This window comes from Nycticebus coucang, chromosome 22 (genome assembly GCF_027406575.1).
Source record: "Nycticebus coucang isolate mNycCou1 chromosome 22, mNycCou1.pri, whole genome shotgun sequence".
NCBI classification, from domain to species: domain Eukaryota; kingdom Metazoa; phylum Chordata; class Mammalia; order Primates; family Lorisidae; genus Nycticebus; species Nycticebus coucang.
This window is the reverse complement of record NC_069801.1, coordinates 14,359,485-14,374,572: the sequence shown is the minus strand read 5'-3', so window position 1 is coordinate 14,374,572 and position 15,088 is coordinate 14,359,485. Positions and strand designations below refer to the sequence as shown.

Here is a 15,088-nt window from a genome sequence, read left to right as displayed (position 1 = left end):
GATTTATAGTACAATGGTGTCTTTAAAAGTTTCCTGACTACCTAGTTTTAACTTCTACCTCCTCCTTGGAAGGTAGCTGGTTTCTTCAGTCAGGACTGCAGTGAACACCAAATGCCCCCGAGAACTAGTTCATTTGCAGACCCACCGCCTCCTCCCATCAGCGCTTGGCTGTTAGAGCTGTGAGTTTCCTGTTTACAAAGAGATATGAAATTTATTAGCTGCAGAGTCCACTCCTACTACTTCTTTGATGCTTCCTCCTGCCTTACAAGATGGACTTCGCTTGGCCCTGGAGTTTTATTTGTCTTTGGAGGTAATGAATTTTATGATGTTTAGAAATTCATGATTATATAAAGTGCTCATTTCACATTATTCATTTGTATTTTATTTATTTATACATCCGCCATGTTCCAAAGAGGACCTTACTCAATGTGTGCCGTGCAAAATTCTTTTTTCCAAAAAAAAGGTAAATGGGCCGGGCTTGGTGGTTTACACCTGTAATCCTAGCACTCTGGGAGGTTGAGACAGGTGGATTGTTTGAGCTCAGGAGTTTGAGACCTGTCTCAGCAACAGCAAGACCCCGTCTCTACTAAAAATAGAAAAACTAGCTGGGAGTAGTGGTACATGCTTCTAGTCCCAGTTACTGGGGAGGCTGAGGCAAGAGGATAACTTGAGCCCAAGGGTTTGGGGTTGCTGTGAGCTGTGACATTACAGCACTCTACAGGAGTGCCACAAAGTAAGACTCTGTCTCAAAAAAAAAAAAGGTAAATGGCGAAGTTAGGACTAAGCAAAAATTAAGGGAAGAAAGTATCAGATTAATTAAGAGACAAATTAGAACACGAGGTTGCCCAAACACGTTGCCTCAAGTGCCATGCAGGTATTAGAGGTGTGCTGAAAATCTTGTTCTGAGCTTCCTGGTTGGCAAAGCAAACAGGAGAATACTCTTTATGTGTGATTCATAATGTCTTTAAGATTAAAAACAAACTAATTGCTCTGAAAATGTGGTTGGTACTAACTCTTTTTTTTTTTTTTCTTTGCAATAAGTGATAGTTGAATACCTGCATTTTGTTTGGGCTCAGAAAATGGAAACTCTGCTAACCCCAAGAAATGCTACAATATTGATGATCTAAAGAAAACTCAGGAAAGAAAATGTTAACTTTCAAATCAGATAAATTAGAGTTGGTTACTGTTATTACAAAATTTAAATGTAATAAAATGGCACGTTGAAGTATTTGCTTATAGATAGATTTCTAGTAGGGTCTGATAGGACCTCAAAAGCCTTCTAAGTTCATCCAATATGGAAAGATTGGATGAACTTTTTAAAAATTTTAGTAAAAAAGACATAAAATTTACCATCTGAATCATTTTTAAGTGTACAGTTCAGTAATGTTAAGTATATCTACATTATTATGTAATCGATCTCTAGAAATTTTTTGTTTTGCAAAACTGAAACTCTATGCTCATAGAACAATTCCCTGTTTCCCTTCTCCCCAGCCAGCACTTCACTTTTTCAATGAGTTTAATGCCTCCCTCCCTCGTTCTGTTCCTTCCTTCCTTCCTTCCTTCCTTCCTTCCTTCCTTCCTTCCTTCCATCTCTCCCTCCTTCCCTTCTTTCCTTAAACTCGCTGCCCCTGGTGTGCTGGGCCAGCACACTAACTACTGATTCTTTTTGTTTTGAGATAAGGTCTTGCTCTGTCATCCCGGCTGGAGTACAACAGCACAAACAGCTCACTGCAGCCTCAAACTTCTCAGCTCAAGAGATCTCCCACTTCAGCTTCCCTAGTAGTTAGAACTATAGGCACATGTATCCACTCCCGGCTAATATTTCAATTTTTTGTAGAGATGGGGTGGGAGTGTCTCTCTATGTTGCCTCAAACTCCTGGTCTCAGGAGATCCTCCCACCCCTTCCTCCCAAAGTGCTAGGATTACAGGCCTGAGTCACCACAACCACCCTGACTACTTTAGATAATTCATATTACCCTGTTTCTCTGAAAATAAGACATATTACCCTGTCAAACTCTTGGGTGTGCTCCCAAAGATGCGCTAGGTCTTATTTTCAGGGGATGTCTTATCTTTCCTGTAAGTAGGTCTTATTTTCGGGGAAACAGGGTAGTAGAAGGTTATGGTATTTGTCTTTTTGTAACTGATTTGTTCCCCTTAGCATAACGTCTTCAAGGTTATGTGATAGATTTCCTTCTTTTTTATTTTTTTATTTTATTTATTTTTATTTTTTATTAAATCACAGCTGTGTACATTAATGGGATCATGGGGCACCATACACTGGTTTTATATACCATTTGACATATTTTCATCACACTGGTTAACATAGCCTTCCTGGCATTTTCTTAGTTATTGTGTTAAGACATGATTTCCTTCTTTTTTAATGCTGAAGAATATTCACCATTATTCATCGTGGCTCATTCCTGCAATCCCAGCTACTCAGGAAGCTGAGGCAGGAGGATCACTTGAGCCCAAGTATTCAAGGTTACAGTGAGGTATGATGATGCCACTGCACGCTAGCCTGGGCAACAGAGCAAGACTCCACCTCTACAAAAAATATATCAATTAGCTGGGCATGGTGGTGCATAACTGTAGTCCCAGCTACTCGGGAGGCTAGGGAAGGAGGATCACACAAGGTGACAGTGAATTTACTTCTCTTTAAAAAAGAGCACAAGACCACATCTATCTAAAAAAAAAAAATTGCATTGGGAGTGGGAAGCAGATTATATAGGGACTCTTTGTACTTTCTGCTCAATTTTTCCATAAACCTGAGCCTACTCTACAAACAAAAAAATCTATTAACTGAAAAAAAGTAAATGGCATTGTGGCAAAACAATGCTATGTGTTTTCCTAGGAAGACGGTATTTCCTGGCTCTCTTATTAGAGTTGGCCCTGGTGACTGAGTCCTGGGCAATGGAACATAAGTGGAAGCAAACTAAGCTCCCTCCAGGCTTAGCCCTTCCACATATCAGCACCTCACTGTCCAGCTTTATCTTAGTTTTGCAATGACCTTGTTTCAGATGATGGGACTTCAGAAATGAAGAAGGCGGCCTGAACCACAGTGGACTCTACATGAATGAAGGAACAAAATCATGCTCTTGTTTTAAGCCACTGAGATTTTCAGGTTGTGTTTGTTACTGCAGCATAGCTTGATAGAGTCTGATCAACACAAGTACCAAACAGCTTATATAAAAAGTAATTAACGACAAGCAAAATAGCAGTTTCCCTGCATCAGCTCTCTTTCCGTCTTGCTCCCCAGGGGACCCCTTTCAATGTTTTAGCAGCTTCTTTATGATTTCACCTTCAATTATAATTTATCCATTTTAGGCATTGCTTATTAACTACTTATTATGGCAAGTGATGTTTTAGTGTGCTTAAATTGTCAGCCACCTAGACTGTCCCCTTTCCATCTTCATGATATGATAAATATCAAATGTTTAGGCTAAATCCATATTCAGTTTTTCAGGATTTGCAAATGTAGAACACCGACGAACCAGATAGGATACTATCCTTATGTCTCCTTTCTTGAAGAACTTTGGATTTGATTTTTCTTTTTTTTTTTTGAGACAGAGTCTCACTTTGTCACTCCTGGTAGAGTGCCATGGCATCACAGCTCACAGCAACCTCAAACTCTTGGGCTCAAGTGATTTTATTGCCTCAGCTTCCCAAGTAGCTGGGACTACAGGTGCCCACCACAACACCTGGCTATGATTTTATTATTATATTATCATTTTAAAATTATTATTATTTTTTTTTTTGAGACAGAGTCTCACTATCTGGCTCTGGGTAGAGTGCCATGGTGTCACAGCTCACACCAACCTCCAACTCTTGGGCTTAAGTGATTCTCTTGCCTCAGCCTCCCAAATAACTGGGACTACAGGCACCCACCACAACGCCTGGCTATTTTTTGGTTGCAGTTGTCATTGCTGTTTGGTAAGGCCTAGGCTGGATTCGAACCCAGCAGCTCCAGGGTATGCGTGTGGCTGGTGCCCAAGCCGCTGGGCTACAGGCGCTGAGCCTATCATTTTTATTATTATCTGAGACAGAGTCTCACTTTGTTGCCCATGCTAAAGTGCTGTGGTCTCAGCCTAGCTCACAGCAACCTCAAACTCCTGGGCTTAAGCAATCCTCCTGCCTCAGCTTCCGAGAGTGCTGGCATTATAATCATGAACACTGGAGAGAATCTCTTCATAAAACGTGAAGAGATTTTATCTGTATTTATATTTGTCCTTTGGGGGGGGCAGGGAGACAGTGTCTTATTCTGTTGCCCAAGGCTAAAGTGCCGTGGCATCACCCTAGCTCACTACAGCCTCGAACTCCTGGGTTTAGGGATCCTTCTGCCTCAGCCTCCTGAGTAGCTGGGACTACAGGCACCCACCACAATGCCTGACTAATTTTTTCTATTTTTAATAGAGACGGGTCTCGCTCTTTCTCAGTGGTCTGGGAACTCTTTTTTTTTTTTGAGACAGAGCTTCAAGCTGTCGCCCTGGGTAGAGTGCTGTGGCATCACAGCTCACAGCAACCTCCAACTCCTGGGCTCAAGCGAGTCTCCTGTCTCTGCCTCCCAAGTAGCTGGGACTACAGGCGCCAAGGTATTTTTTGGTTGCAGACGTCATTGTTTGGCGGGCCCAGGCTGGATTTGAATCCGCCAGCTCAGGTGTATGTGGCTGGCGCCTTAGCCGCTTGAGCCACAGGCACTGAGCCTGGTCTGGGAACTCTTTAACTCAAGCAGTCCTCCCACCTTGGCCTCCCAAAGTGCTGGTATTACAGATGAGAGCCATCATGCCTGGCTGAGGCTTTAAAAGTATCAGAAGACCTTTCAAGGGTTTTAAACAAGGAAGTAACATTATCCAGCTGATGTTTTTAAAGGGTCACTGTGACTGCCACATGGCCTGGATTTAGGGTGTCAAGAGTAGAAATGAGTAGAAAAGAACTGACCAGAAAGGCAGTTACTACAAGTCTAGGCAAGAGAGGATAGGGGCTGAGCCCAGTGAGGGCCAGTGCAGGTGGAGATAAGGGGACAGGTTGAAGAGTAGGCAAGAAACACACAGTCAGCCCTTGCCTCGGGATCCTCCCTCCACGCTGGTTGTGGGTTTTTGGATTTCCTTTAGTGAGATCTTCTTTCAAATATCAAGCCCAGTTTGGTAGTTAATGTTCCAGCCAGACTCTAAGAGAGATTGATGGAGGATAAATTAGATCCTGCCAGCCCTCTGGAGCTATAAGCAAGAACTCAGAGGAATCCTGGCTGTGCCTTCAAAATCCTCAAGCCAGGATTTATTCCTCCACATACTTGGGTCCTGGCTGACGATCCTGAATCACTCCTGGATTCTTCACCCATAAGGCTCCTTCTAGACCCTTAATGGACGTGGCTGAAGGAATGACAGCAGCTTCCTCGCAGGACTCTCTGCCCCCAGCCTTCAAATCACTCTCTGCAGTGTTACCTGGATGAACATCCTCACATCCAGAGCTGGTCAGGGGCCAGTTACAGTCCCCCAGCTCCTCCTGCCTCACCCGCACTTGACCCTCTGTCCCTCCCTGGACTTTGTGTTCATGTTGCTACTTCCTACCTCCCTGGCTCGTCCTCCTGTCTAGGAAACCTCCCCCCAGGCTCTGTTGTAGGATCACTTCTATCTTGCCTTGCAATTAACTCAGGAAACCCCACCCCCAAGAGTCCAGGACCCCTCCTTGCCCTCCCTGTTCTGTGCTCCCAGTTCAGGAAACCTCTGCTTACTTCTCTGAACTGTGGCTTGGGATTGGTTTCCCTGTCTTCCCCAACTAGGCCTCAATTCCTTGAGGATAAAGACCTTGTCTGCTCATCTTCATGTCCTGGCCTTGTCTATAGCAAGCACATTCCAAGTGCTCAAAGACTCGAACTTTTTTTTTTTTTTTTGAGAGAGAGAGAGACTTCTCTGTGGCCCAGGCTACAATGCAATGGCATCATCATAGCTGATGGCAACTTCAAACTCCAGGGCTAGAGCAATATCCTCCTGTTTTAGCCTCCTGAGCAGCTGGGACTACAGGCACATGACACCACCATGCCCAACTAGTTTTTCTATTTTTGGTAGAGACGGGGTCTCACTCTTGCTCAGGCTGGTCTCAAACTCCTGAGCTCAAGCAATCCACCTGCCTTGGCAGCTTAGCTCACAGCAACCTGAACCTCCTGGGTCTGAGCAATCCTCCTGCCTCAGCCTCCCCAGTAGCGGGGACTATGGTGCCAGCCACAACACCTGGCTAATTTTTCTATTTTTATTTATTTATTTATTTTTTTAAAGTAGCAAGTTTATTTATTTATTTATTTTTTGTAGTTTTTGGCCGAGGCTGGGTTTGAACCCGCCACCTCCAGCATATGGGGCTGGCGCCCTACCGCCTTGAGCCACAGGCGCTGCCCATAATTTTTCTATTTTTAGAGACAGGGTTCTCACTCTTGCTCAGGCTGGTCTCGAACTCCTGAGCTCAAGTGATCCACCCACCTTGGCCCCCCAGTATGCTAGGATTATAGGTGTGAGCCATCCCCCCCACCAAGACTGGTGAATCTGTCGCTCAGGTTCTCACAGTGAGATAGGAAGAGCCAGCTTGTTGGCTGGCTTATCAGCCCAGGGCCTTTCATCTCGACTCTTTCCAAGCTCTCATTTCTCCACTGGGCAGATTTTTCCTTAGATGCTAAGGCGTATGGGAGTTCTATTTAGTGCTAGCCAGGAAAAGGATTCTGAAGTTGTATCCAAATAGGGTGAAAGGATTAACTTGTCAAAACAGCATGAGAGCTGTGAGTAAGGAAATACTCTTTCTGAGATGGACTCTCCCGAAATAGACAACATGATGCTTCCAAATATGAGCTACTGGCTGGGTGCAGTGGCTCATGCCTGTAATTCCCACACTTTGTGAGGCCAAGGCAGGAGGATTGCTTCAGGTCAGGAATTTGAGATCAGTGTGAGTGACAGAGCAAGACCCTATCTCTACAAAAAAAAAAAAAAAAAAAAGACCTATTCCCTGGACAGAATCTTGCTTGTTACCAAGCCTGACGCTTCTTTTCAGGCAGGAAGGAATCCTGTGATAATCCTGTGATGCTGATCCCACTGAGGTTTGATATACAACAGACATCAGCATGCAGCCCACCTGAGATTTTAGGGGAGACTGGGACCTGAATTAGTTAGCCAGCAGGGTGTAATAGTGACATCACAAGTAACGTGGACTAGGACTTTCTGAATAGCGCTAAAACAATATGGAGAATAAACAGCCAGAAGTCTCCACAAACTAGGTATTGTCAGAAAAGCATTCAATCAATCTTTTATCAAGAACACTCATACAGGCCAGTGCAGTGGCTCACACCTGTAATCCTAGCACTCTGGGAGGCCAAGGTGGGAATATCCCTTGACCTTAGGAGTTCAAGACCATCCTGAGCAAGAGCAAGACTCTGTTTCTACTAAAAATAGAAAAATTAGCTGGATGTTGTGGCAGGTGTCTGTGGTCCCAGCTACTGAGGCAAGAGGATCACTTGAGCCCAGGAGTTTGAGGTTGCTGTGAGCTAGGCTGATGTCACAGCACTCTACCCCGATGACAGAGTGAGACTCTTTCTCCATTAAAAAAAAAAAAAAAAGAATACTCATACAAAGTGTATTCGTTATCTATTTCTGTGTAACAAATTATCCCCAAACATAGCAAGCTGAAACAGCATTTATTTAATCTCACTGTTTCTGTGGGTCAGGGAACTGGGAGTGGATCAGCTTGGTTCTTATTCAAGGTTTTATATGAGTTTGCAGTGAAATCATCTGGGGCCATAGTCATCTGAAGGCTTGTCTGAGGCTCCATGATAGTTCACTCCATAGCTCTTGGCAAGAGCCCTCCATTCCTCATTACGTCACCCCTCCACAGAGCTGTGTGAGCACGCTCACACCACGGCAGCCCCACTAGAGCAGTGGTCTAAGAGAGAGACACTGAGACTGAATCCTCAAGGTCTTTTGTAACCCAGTCTTAGAAGCTGCATGCTGCCACTTCCACTTTATTCTATTTGTTAGAAGTGAGTTACTAAATTCAGCAAATCGTCAAAAGGAAGAGAATTAGGGTTTTTAAAAAGAGCATCAAAATTGAAGGAATGTTTTATTGTATTTATTTATTCATTAAAAATAAATTTGCTTTTAGGGCAGGCACAGTGGCTCATGCCTGTAATCCTAGCACTGCAGGCGGAGGTGGGTGGATTGCCTGTGCTCAAGAGTTTGAGACCAGCCTGAGCAAGAGCAAGACTTGTCTCTTCTAAACAAATAGAAAAACTAGCAGGGTGTTCTGGCAGGTGCCTGTAGTCCCAGCTACTTGGGAGGCTGAGGCAGGAGGATCACTTGAGCCCAAGAGTTTGAGGTTGCTGTGAGCTGTGATGCCTTGCCATTCTAGCCTAGAGCAACAGAGTGAAACGCTGTCTCAAAAAAATTTTTTTTTTTGTTTTAGAGACTGGTTCTGTCACTCTGTCACTCAGGCTGGAGTACAATGGCACGACCATAGCTCACTTGCAGCTAATTTTTCTTTTTTTTTTTTGTAGAGACAGGAATCTCGCTATATTGCCTAGGCTGGTCTCAAACTCCTGAGCTCAAGTGATCCTCTCACCTTGGCCTCCCAAAGTGCAGGGGTTACAGGTGAGGCCACCACACTCAGCCCATGATTACTATTTCAGTGATGGTATTCCTGTCATCTAGTTGAGGACTCTGAAGCTCAGAGAGGGTGAGTAAATCATTTAAGGTCTTTATTGGCAAAGTTGAGCTGCAAAGCAAGTTCTGGAGCGTTCCAAGTTTGTGCTCTTTCTTGTACACATCCTTAAAACAGAGTCCTTTCTGTCCTGCTTCTTGCAGAAACAAAACTAGGACAGAAAAGGGCCCAGGAGACTGAGGAGGGGGATGGCAAGAGGGGAAATTATTGCTGAGGCCTGGAAGCTTTAATAGGCGTGGATCTGCCCTGGTGGGTTGAAAAATCTCTCCAGAGGCTGCTGTGGAGATGCTATGGAATTCCTGGTGTGTCTGATGAGGTGTTGCTGCACCAAGACTGTCAGAGGGCTCTCTCAGAGGCTCTCTCAGAGGGGCTGCAGACCCCGCTGCTGCAACGAGGAATGAGCTCAGATGGAGCCAATCATTACGGAGTCCTTACTGGTGTCCGACACACTGCTGAAGTGTTGAGCACGTTTACTTAGTGTTCTCACAGCCATCCACAAGTCAATACACTTTATTTTTGTTTTTTCAGAGACAGATTCTCACTTTGTCGCCCTTGGTAGAGTACCGTGGTGTAGAGTACCGTGGTGTCACTCACAGCTCACAGCAACTGCCAGCTCTTGGGCTTAGGCGATTCTGTTGCCTCAGCCTCCCTAGTAGCTGGGACTACAGGCACCCGCCACAATGCCTGGCTATTTTTTTGTTGCAGTTTGGCCGGGGGCTGGGTTTGAACCCACCACCCTCAGTATATGGGGCCAGCGCCCTATTCACTGAGCCATAGGCGTTGCCCATCAGTACACTTTATTATTCCCATTTTACAGAGGAGGAACCTGAGTCACAAACAAGACTGACTCGTCTGTGGCTCGGTGCCTGTAGCTTAGCGGCTAGGGCACCAGACACATACACGGGAGCTGGCAGGTTCGAATCCAGCCTGGGCCTGCCAAACAATAATGACAACTACAACCAAAAAATACCCAGGCATTGTGGTGGGCACCTATAGTCCCAGCTACTTGGGAGGCTCAGGCAAAAGAATCGCTTAAGCTCAAGAGTTTGAGGTTGCTGTGAGCTGAGATGCCAGAGCACTCTACCCAGGGTGACAGCTTGGGACTCTGTCTTTAAAAAAAAAAAAAAAAAGACTGACTCATCTGAGTCCACGCAGATGTTCAGTTGTACAATGGATTAAAAGGGTCCAGAGTGTGGGTAGTGGTGATGGTTTAAATGCCAGGAGCCTGGAGTTAGGGGGGCGATTTCATGGGTCCTAGGCAACCTTGACTTTGACTTTGTGGGCCTCTTCCTGCCATAAAAAAATATATTCTATTTCATGACTACACTGGAATGAAGTTGAATCTAATCCAGACTGAATCACTAATATATATATATACCTATACACCCATTTTCATTATATTCATTTTCCCTCTAATTTTATTTTATTTTTATTTATTTATTTATTTTGGAGACAGAGTCTCACTCTGTCATCCTAGGTAGAGTACTGTGGCGTCATAGCTCTCAGCAATCTCCAACTCTTGGGCTTGGAGATCCTCTTGCCTCAGCTTCACAAGTAGCTAGGACTACAGGTGCCCATCATAACACCCAGCTATTTTTTAGAGACGAGGTCTCACTCTTGCTGAGGCTGTTCTCCATCTCACGAGCTTAGGTGATCCGCACTCCGAGAGTGCTAGGATTACAGGCGTGAGCCACTGTGCCAGCTTCCCTCTGATTTTAAAATAAAATAAAACGCCAGTCACGGTAGCTCACACCTGTAATCCTAGCACTCTGGGAGGCTGAGGTAGGTGGGATTATAGGCATGAACTATACCTGGATATCTGGACTTAATGTTATAGGCAGTGGGGAACTAGCAAAGACTTTTGTGTAGCAGAGGGCCTTGAGCAGATCAGATCTGTTTTCCAGTAGTTTAATCAAGAGTTGATGAGCAAGGTCCCGCGACTCATGCCTGTAATCCTAGCATTGTGGGAGGCCAAGGCAGGTGGATTGCCTGAGCTCAGGAGTTTGAGACCAGCCCCTGAGGTGGGGTTTGAGACCCCCTGAGATGGGGTCAAGAGTTAAGACCCCATCTCCACTAAAAATAGAAAAATGAGCCTAGTGTTGTGGTACGTGGCTATAGTCCCAGCTATTCAGGAGGCGGAGGCAAGAGGATCTCTTGAGCCCAAGAGACTGAGGTTGCTGTGAGCTAGGAGAATGCCATGGCACTCTACCCAGGCCAACAGAGTGATACCTTGTCTCAAGAAAAAACAAGTTGCTATTATCTGAATGTTTGTGTCCCTCCAAAATTCCTAAGTGGAAATCTCCCCCCCCATACCAAGGTGATGGTATTGGAGGTGGGGCCTTTTGGAGGTGATTAGGTCCTGGGGGTGGAGTCCTCAGGAACAGGATCAATGACCTTATCAAAGAGGCCCTCAAGAGGCCCCTCACCCCTTCAGCCCTGTGAGCAAACAGTGAGAAGCTACCACCGATGAACTGGGAAGCAAGTCCTGGAATTCCCAGCACTCTGGGAGGCCACTCTGGTAGATTGACTGAGCTCAGGAGTTTGAGACCAGCTAAGCAAGAGCAAAACCCCATCTATAAACCAGCCGGGCTTTGTGGTGGGCACCTGACATTCCAGCTATTTGGGAGGCTGAGGCAAAAGGATCACCTGAGCCCAAGAGTTTGAGGTTGCTATGAGCTGTGACACCATGGCATTCTATCCAGGTTGACAAAGTGAGACTCTCTCTCTTTTTTTTTTTTTTAAATACTACATAATTTTATTTATTTATTTTTTGCAGTTTCTTGGCCGGGGCTGGGCTTGAACCCACCACCTCCGGCATATGGGGTTGGCGCCCTACTCCTTTGAGCCACAGGAACCACTGTGAGACTCTGTCTTAAAAAACAAAACAAAACAAACAACTAAAAACCCTACCCTGGCTCGACGCCTATGGCTCAAGCAGCTAAGGCGCCAGCCACGTACACCTGAGCTGGCGGGTTCGAATCCAGCCTGGGCCAGCCAAACAACGACAGCTACCCTGTTTCCCCGAAAATAAGACATCCTCCGAAAATAAGACCTACTTACAGGAACGATAAGACGTCCCGTGAAAATAAGACCTCGCGCATCTTTGGGAGCACACCTTAAAATAAGACACTGTCTTATTTTCAGGGAAACAGGGTACAACCAAAACAAAGCTGGGCATTGTGGCAGACGCCTGTAGTCCCAGCTACTTGGGAAGCAGAGGCAGGAGAACTACTTGAGCCCAGGAGTTGGAGGTTGCTGTGAGCTGTGATACCACAGCACTCTACCCAGGGTGAAAGCCTGAGGCTCTGTCTCAAAAAAAAAACAAAAAACCCCTACTCTTACTTCCAAAACCCCTGGAAGGGTAAGAAGGAGGATTCCACTCCCAGGAAGCTCCCATCTTATCATGGCCAGCCAATCACAGCATCCTCAAAGTCGGGAGGCTGGTATGAAACATCATTACTCTTCCTGTGCTCCCTCTACAGGCAACTTCTCTCCCCCTCCACCTTCCTTTTTCGTTTTCTGCCCCTCTGCCCTCCCACCAAGGCCTCTGACCATAACTCCTCATAAATTAAGGCTAAGCAGACCTATTTATTTCTTACCAACATTAATAGGATCTTTGGGGCATTATGATGTTAAAAGATCTGCCCTCTCATTTCCTTCCAGAGTTGAGAGCGGAAAGGAGCGGAGAAGAGTGCAGAGCCCTGAGAAACCCATCCTGCCATGTACTGGAGAGAAGACACACAGAAAGGATGAGGTTTGAAATCCAGGATGCTAATTTCCACCCAAAGCACCCATCTTACTCAGTAACAAGTTTTGTCTGCCTCATCTGAAGAATGGGGGTGTTGTTGAGCCCGGAGTGGAGTGTTCTCGGCAAAGGCAAATGATGTCAAATGTTTAATTCAAACTGGAAAAAAATACTTGTGAGTCTCTGTTTTCCCACCTATAATGTGGCCTAAGGATCATCAGTGTTGAAACTATGCTTAAAGGGAAACTTCCTCTTTATAGTCAAGTTCTGCTTTCTGATTCAAGCCTCTGTCATCTTCTTTGCCAGGAGGCTGTGTCTGGGGGCTGGGGCTGGGGTCGTTGGCCAGACCCTCACTTGGCTTCATTCTCATCAGGGTGTCTTGCAAGTAGCCTTCCTTTTTCTAGCTTCAGGTTTTCATGTGGCAGAGGGTCCATGACACAAGAGCTGCTGCTCTTGGTTCTGTCTCTTAACATTTCCCATGCAATGGAGAGTAACTCTCTGATCGGTGGGTTTAGGAAAAGGAATTCCATTCTTCTTCTTCTTCTTTTTTTTTTTTTTTTTTTGAGACAGAGTCTCACTCTGTCTCCCTGGGAGGAGTGCCATGGTGTCACAGCTCACAGCAACCTCAAACTCTTGGGCTCAAGTGATCCTCCTGTCTCAGGCTCCTGTGTAGCTGGGACTACAGGCGTCTACCACAATGCCCAGCTAGTTTTTCTATTTTTAGTAGAGATGGTGTCTCCCTCTTGCTCAGGGTGGTCTTGAACTCTTGAGCTCAAGTGTTCCTTTCATCTTGGCCTCCCAGAGTGCTGGGATTGCAGGCGTGAACCACCACACCCAGCTAGAAACTCTATTCTTCTTGTTGACAGCACACATTCCCTCTGCTCCTCTGTGCCTTAAGTCCCACAGGGGCAGGCTTTACCTGATGCATGGGTCTACCCAGTCCAGTGCTGGTGGCTGAATACTAAGCATTTGAACTGAGTGGCTAAGTATGCCTAATTCTAGGTGAGGAATTAGAAGCTCCTTAGTGCCTTGGTGCCTGTAGCTCAATGACTAGGGTGCCAGCCACATACACCAGGGCTGGTGGGTTCAAATTGGCTCAGGCCTGCCAAACAATGATGACAACTACAATAAACAAGTAACCAGGCACTGTGGTGGATGCCTATAGTCCCAGCTACTTGGGAGGCTCAGGCAAGAGAATTGCTTAAGCCCAAGAGTTTGAGGTTGCTGTGTGCTGTGACACCACGGCACTCTACCCAGGGCAACACAGTGAGACAGAGTCTCAGTAAAAAGAAAAATAGAAGCTCCTTAGTCATATGCCTAAAGCCACTTCTCCATAATCAGCTTTATGTGTAATAAAATGATTACTTTTCAGTACCAACTACTTGATACCTGTGTCTTCCCTTAATTTGATGCCAAATTCAAGCAAGAAAAAGTGGCATGTTCTTAATTGAATTTCCCCAAACCCCAGAAATCTCAGTAGAGACACATGTAAGAAGCTTATAATAATGAGAGAACTGGACCTCCCAACAAATAGGGAGAACATATATTTCATTTTCAGTCTGACAACAAATAGAGACAAGACATAATTCATTACAAGTCTAGCAATGACATGATGGGACTTAAAAAAAAAGTTGTGTTCTCTCGATCTGTAGCTAAAATATTTACACGGGGTCCTGGTGATATGCAAGCGGTGGTTTACAGAACACAGCTTGTTCAACCAAACAGTTGTTCTGTTCCTGATTTTGGAAACTCGTCAAGGAATCAATGTTTACTTAGACAACTTGGGCCCCAAGGGGCTCTTGTGTAGGCTGGATTCCATCCAAGGAGAAGTTACAGCTCAGGAACATTCCTCTTTCTCCCCCAACCATTGAACCACAGACCTCTCAGCTATCCTGGGCCCTCTGGAGGGCATCCAGGTCAGTCTCTCGTCAGCTGTCCAGTCCCCAGACTAGACGGTGTAGACTAAGTTCTGTTTTAGAAGTGTGGCGCCCAACCTAGTGACTAATCCTGTGTGTGAATGTCTCATTCAGTTAACTCCCAAAGGAAGAGGGCTTCAGGGCAAAGGATTGGATGTCCAATATGTGGATGACTTGAATTGCCCTAAGACAGGAGGTGGGCAAGCTGTGGGAAACCAGCCAAAGAGAACCTAGGAAGGTCAAGTCTGAGTGTTCAAAAAACAAGTTCTGCTATTCCCACCCAAAGCAAGAAAACAAGCCCGACATTATTGAAAAACTATGGAGGTACATCAACAATGATGGGCATAAAAAGCACATGCCACAGTATTTAGGCTGTCTATAAAAGGTAGTAGCAATTGTTGTTATTGCTGTCCTTGAGATAATTTGGAAAACTAAGGAGCTCAGCACGTGAGTAGGACCCATGGGAATTGTACTGATGACTTAAAGCAGCGAATAGCAGTTATTTCCATCTGTCTCATCCGTTCTCTAAAATTTGCCAGCTGCTTTGCCCTGATCTTAGGTGGTTCTAATGAGACTGCTGGTAGCTGTCTTCCAGTGGTGGACAATGACCTTGGCCTGGCCATCATGGTAGCCAATCTTTTCATCCAACATGACTAGTCCCAAGGGGTAGGATTGTTACCCAAGCAGGGCCAATCAGAATCCTACTGTGAGATTTGGAATCCCCCAAGCTAATAGATTA

General features: G+C 45.4%; 1 long non-coding RNA gene across 1 annotated transcript; it reads left to right on the top strand.

Annotated features, from left to right (window-relative positions):
• Positions 1–259: 259 nt before the first annotated feature.
• On the top strand, positions 260–12,767 carry LOC128574805 (uncharacterized). Its single transcript, XR_008376856.1, has 3 exons — positions 260–310; positions 8,525–8,618; positions 12,352–12,767. It is a non-coding gene; the product is annotated as an uncharacterized LOC128574805 (long non-coding RNA).
• Positions 12,768–15,088: the final 2,321 nt, after the last annotated feature.